This window comes from Perognathus longimembris, chromosome 28 (genome assembly GCF_023159225.1).
Source record: "Perognathus longimembris pacificus isolate PPM17 chromosome 28, ASM2315922v1, whole genome shotgun sequence".
NCBI lineage: Eukaryota > Metazoa > Chordata > Mammalia > Rodentia > Heteromyidae > Perognathus > Perognathus longimembris.
Window position 1 is genome coordinate 80,505,325 of NC_063188.1, and position 6,000 is coordinate 80,511,324.

The following is a 6,000-nucleotide window of genomic DNA, read 5'->3' on the forward strand; positions in this document are numbered from 1 at the left end:
AGCCTCCTGAGTTGCTTATATCAGGCATGAGCCACCAGTGTCTACCCATGAAGGAAGTTTTTTATAGGGGTATGACTTACAACTTCAAGTGTCTAAGGGTTTACAAAAATTGAGAAAATTTTGTTTACCATTTAAAAACTGGGGGGAGCAGGTGATAAAGATGACAGACTGTAACATTGTGCTGCAACCTGCACTGGAAGGAGGGAGAAGTCACAACCTAGACTTACTTCCAGGCAAGGGGGCAGCCCTGAGTATGTGCAAATCTCTCTCAATGAGGCTGAACTAAGGAAATATATTAAAAATATGTAAAATATCTATTGTGTAAGGCCTAAGAGCTTTGCTGAGACTTGGGAGCAACATCAAAATGATGAAGGGGGACTAAGATCAAAGTATTCACACACACACACACACACACACACGTATCAAAACAGAATAGTGAAAAACATTAAAATTGTGTTAAAAGGTGGGAGGCAGATAAAGAGGAGTAGTGGAGTGAAATTCATCCCAGTACATTATATGCATGTATGCAAATACCACAGTGAAAACTTTTTGTACAAATAAGATACACTAGTAAAAATCTATCCTAAAACCTGCCACCACCACAGTAAAAAAAAAAAAAAAAAAAAAAAGAATATAGTGGATGAAGAGTGGGCTGATGCTAAGGGCAAAAGCCCAAGACTTCACCAGAAAAATAACTAAATCTAAAAATGCTGAGGGACTGTCCCAAACGGCAAAGCACTTGACTAGAGAGCTTAAGATCCTGAGTTCAAAACCCCATATCACATGGGCGGGGGATATAGCCTAGTGGCAAGAGTGCCTGCCTCGGATACACGAGGCCCTAGGTTCGATTCCCCAGCACCACATATACAGAAAACGGCCAGAAGTGACGCTGTGGCTCAAGTGGCAGAGTGCTAGCCTTGAGCGGGAAGAAGCCAGGGACAGTGCTCAGGCCCTGAGTCCAAGGCCCAGGACTGGCCAAAAAAAAAAAAAAAACAAAAACCCATATCACCAAAGAAAAACAAATGAAGATGACAAGTGGGGAGCCAATTTATGGATATTGCTTTAAAAGGTGAAATAATGAGGTAAATGTAAAAAGTGTCATAAGGGTAGAGCTGGGGATGTGACTCAGTGGTAAAATGCTTGTTTAGCATGTATGAGAACCTGGATTCCATCCCCAGGACCATAAGGAAAGCTATTTAGTTATTTTTCTGGCAGAATCTTGTTCTTTTGCCTTCTTCATCAGCCTGGACTAAGATCATTCTACCTATCCTTCCCATGTAGCTGGAACTATACGTATGTGTCACTATGTCTACCTTACATCCACTATAATTTTTTTTAAATTGTGATAGTGGTGAAAACTCATGTATATTAATTGTACAAAAGGGTTTCATGATGGTATTTCTATACATGCATTTAATATATTTGTTTGTTTTGGGGTTTTTTGCCAGTCCTTGGCTTGAACTCAGAGCCTGAGCACTGTCCCTGGCCTCTTTTTGCTCAAGGCTAGCCCTCTACCACTTGAGCCACAGAGCCACTTCTGGCTTTTTCTATATATGTGTTGCTGAGGAATCGAAACCAGGGCTTCATGTATATGAGACAAGCACCTCACCAATAGGCCATATTTCCAGCCGCATTTAATATATTTGGATGAAATTCATCCAGCTTAGATTGGATAGCTTTCAGGTAGAGGAGGCCAAGCAATCGTGTCTTTGTGGTTCTTGCCATATGAAATGATGAGGGTGGTGGTGAGAATCTTCAATTATTTACCTGAATACATATCAGCACTTCTAGGGGGAAATAGATATCAATGGGCTGAGTACAAATAAAATAACCTAAGAAATCCTGTCAAATCTCACTCAACAAAGAGCAATTCTAATTCCCTGATGGCTGACTTGGTAATGACTTTGAGCACTTAGACATATTCTTCTGCAGAAAATTATTCCATGGGATCCTTTCAAAAATCCCGTGAAATCTGCAGCACATCAAAGAATCCTCTCCTTCCACAGGTAGTAAGTGATGTTCAGGAGCATGAATTTGCCTGCGCTCACAGGTTCTTGGGATTCAAACACCGTCATCTAACTTCAGAGCTCATGTTATACAATACTGCCCTTCTCTGGCTACTTTAGTCATGTATGAAACTTTAATAGTACCTTTTCAAATGTATGTTTTAAATTATGTTTCAGTATTTGTACAAAGGAGATTCAACTCAACATATCAACTTGTGAGTACAATGCATCTTGATCAGTGTCACTCCCTCCATTATTCTCCCCCATCTCTCTCAACCCCACCCATCCCCTCAAGTTATGTGGTTCCATTTGTAACATTACTGGAAAAGATCATTTCAATACATTTCCTCCATATTAACCTCACTTTGAAATAAGGAATATAAGGCCCCAGAAGTTAGTCTCAATACTAGAAGCAGAGGGCAACACCAGCACACCTGCCATGGTCAGTAACCTGAGCTTGGCCTTCCCAGCCCTGAGTTCCTTATAAATAACCCAGTAGCTGTAGCTTTTACAGCATCACAAATGGACAGAGACAGTTTTTAAGTGCATGATATAAAATCCAGAAGGAAAAGTTTCACCCAGTTCTCCTTCCATTAGGGAACTTGTATTGCCATTTTATTTTTAAAGTCTATGCAAATGCAAGCACGTTTACAACTATTTGTTTTCTTTTTGTCCCTCTTGATATAAATGCTGGTATACTGTACACACTGCTCTGCACCTTGCTTGAGGCATCAAACACTATTTTGAAGAAATCATTCCAGACGAGGGTATAGCTCAGAGGCAGAGTACATGCCTGACATGTGCAAGGCCCTAGGGTCCATTCCCAGCAGGCAACAAAGAAAAAGCACTCCCTTGCAGAATACTACTTTTGTTCATTTAGACTGCTTAAAGATCTATTGCTATCACATACTGTATAACTCAATTTGTATGAATTTGAAATACTATAAGCGATCTAGTGATGATACAAAGCAGATCAGTGGTAGCTTGGACATTGAAGAGCTCCAATCCTTTGGAAGCAAAAGAACCATTACACTTATTAAGTCATTGAATTGTGATGTTCAGTATGGCTGCACACAGTTGTAATACCAGCTAGCCACCATTTTGTGTTCTGAGGATAAAGCAATGATAAAAATAGACAGGTCTGTTCCTTTCCGAAGGCACTGACTGAAGTAATGAGACAAATAACAAATGAATAATTAAGCAAATGAATAGTTTTTTTATTTCATGCTAAAATTATTCTTTCAAACAATTAGCTAGGTGCTGGTGGATCACACCTGTAGTCCTAGTTGCCTATACCTCTAATCCTAGTTACCTGACTGGAAGCATAACTCAAATGGCAGAGCTCCAACCTTGAGCAAAAAAGTCAAGAGGGCAAATCTCTTGAATTTAAGGCCCAGTCCTTGCATGCACACAACACACACACACACACACACACACACACACACACACACACACACACCTTCCTTCACCATGGATGGCATGGTAAATATACCTTTCAATCAGGACAAGTTCCAAAGCCATCAAGGACTTAGCCCAGTTTCTTCCAGATTTTCTCTCTTGTCCCTAACCACAAGAAAGCTGCTATTTTCCCCAAGGTGGATTTCCTAAAAACATTTTGGGCTCTACCATCAACTTTGACATTCATCTTTCTTCCTAACATTCACAACACCGTGCAGAATATGATTTCTAGTGCCCTTGACTGTGTCACCTGTCCTGACAAGATACTGTGATGGGTGGATGTCGGGGATGTCTGTGCCTTTAAGAGGGGAAAGCCTAGTTAGCCCGTCCCACCTCTTTCTGGCTTCAACTGGAAGAGAAGCCCCCCCACCCCTGGGGTCGAGCACGTGTGTGCCATCATGGCGCCGGAGACCCCAGAGGCCCGGTTCTTGGGGGGGCTGTGGTGTCCGCCCATAGAGGAAGTTCCATGACATCACCGTGATGGACAGTTCACTAGCCAATCCTTAATAGCCAATTAGTCCCTCCTCTTCCTGCCCGCCATTACTGTTATATAAACCCCTCCCTTGAGTAAAATCTTTGGAAGCCGGTAGACCATCGGGCGGCTCCCCCAGATCTCCGTGTGAGTGTCGTCTCTTGAGCTTGATGGAGGCTGGGGACGTGCGGGGATTTTCGGCAGCCCTAACTCAGCTTAGCTTAGCCCGACAGGAGCACACTCTGCCTTCCTGCCAGCGGGGGAAGCATACGGAGCCGAGTGCTCCTTTCACAATTTGGGGCTTGGCGTCTCCCCGGGGAAAAAGGAGGGGAACGTGGAATTTAAGCCCCACAGGTGGATGCCTGTCAGACATGTGCTGGAGACAATGAATTTAACATGAAGTGGGAAAGATCCTCCGGGAGGGAAAGAAGCATGTAATAAAATATAAAGATGCAGTCATCAACGCATAGTTGTTTTGCTTGTATTGGGGTTTGGTTCAGAGGCTTGTGCTGTAATGCCCAGATTTCAAGGCCTGTTGGGGATTATTATGGCCTGGGAAAGACTGCCCTTCCACCAGCCTTGGGACAATAGAAGCCCCTCCCACCTTTTGACCTCCACCCCTTGGGAGGTGAACACGTGTGTGCCACCATGATGGGATTGTCCCGCCCACAAAGGGAAGTTTCGTGATGTCACTTGATGAACGTGACCCCTAGCCTATGACTGACCCTTTGGCCAGCCCCCTTTCTTTCCCGCCATTACTTCTATATAAGTGCCCTTCCATATTAAAGTCTTTGAGACGCATTCCACCACCGCAGCGTGTCCCTGATGCCTTCCTTTTCGCCTCCGCCCTCGGTAACATGTGGGAGGACTGGGGGGAGGGGAAGCTTCAGCAACCCGTCTTCTACTTAGCGTTTGCCCATGTGAGCACGCCTTTGGCCTTCCGCTGGCGGAGGGCCAGGCTGGGTGCTCTTTCATAGAGTTTGTGGTTACCATTCTCCCCGTGGGGGGAGAAAGGGGGTGTCCAGAACCCCAACATAAATGGCGCCCGAACGGGGACCGAATTGTACGGCCGAGAAGTTCGGGGTACAGTATCCCCACAGATTGCTAAGTAGGGTTTTAGAGGAGGGTCCTGCCCATCCAGACGGGGCAGAAGCATGGAGACACAGGCTCGCGGGACGCGGCGCCAGAGAGTTGCCCCGCCGTGGCGATTTGGCGCCGGGCGGCGGAGGGAGCGGGGCGCGCTTCCCGCGGAAGCATGTCAGTGGAGCAGTGGGGCCGGAGCAAGAGGAATGCGACCCCGGGCTGGGGTCGGTTAGTTCTGCTCTGCGCGCCCCGGGCCAGACGGCGGTCCCGGCACCCGCAGTGGCGCTTGAGAAGCAGTGGGTGGCCGAGCGCCGGGGCGGTTTGGCTTGCGCGGGCTGAGCGTGAGTACACTGGGTTCCGCGCCGCCCCGGGTTTGCCAGCTGCGTGCGCTGGGGCCACGTGGCCCCGGGCGGCACCAGGCGTCTTTTGCGGTATCATTTAGGCAGCCGAGTGTGGCGGGCCGTGCACGGCGTGGCGGAAGCGCGGTTCCGCCATGTGGGAAGCTGTGGCATGGCGGCGGCAGAGCGTTGGGGATGGCTGCTACTTTGGCCAGGCTTGTATTTACAATGGCTGGGCTGGAGCCAGTGCGGCCCCAGCCCGCGGATGGATTAAAAGGCGTGGCGTGCAGTTTAGACCATGGGACGGTGTCCCAGTTGGGGTGCGTGGGCGGCAGCAGCGGCGGCTGCTGCAGCCCGGCAAACTGCTTTATGCCCGCCGATGGTCGTTAAGCTCAGAAATTCGGGTGAGTTGGTTGAATCCTGATTTCTCTGACTTAACACACACGTGGAGCACAATGGGGCACGCCATATTGGAGGCGGGGCCCCACCCATTCCCCCCAGGTGAGGGGCGTGCCAGGCTCGCCTGGGCTGGCCGATTGCGCTGCAGCTGAGAGAGGCAAGCACCCCGCTGTGCTTGCCTGCACGTTTTCTCTGTATCAGACTCACAGCTGCAGACGGGGTTGGAGCCAGGAAAGTCTGAAGT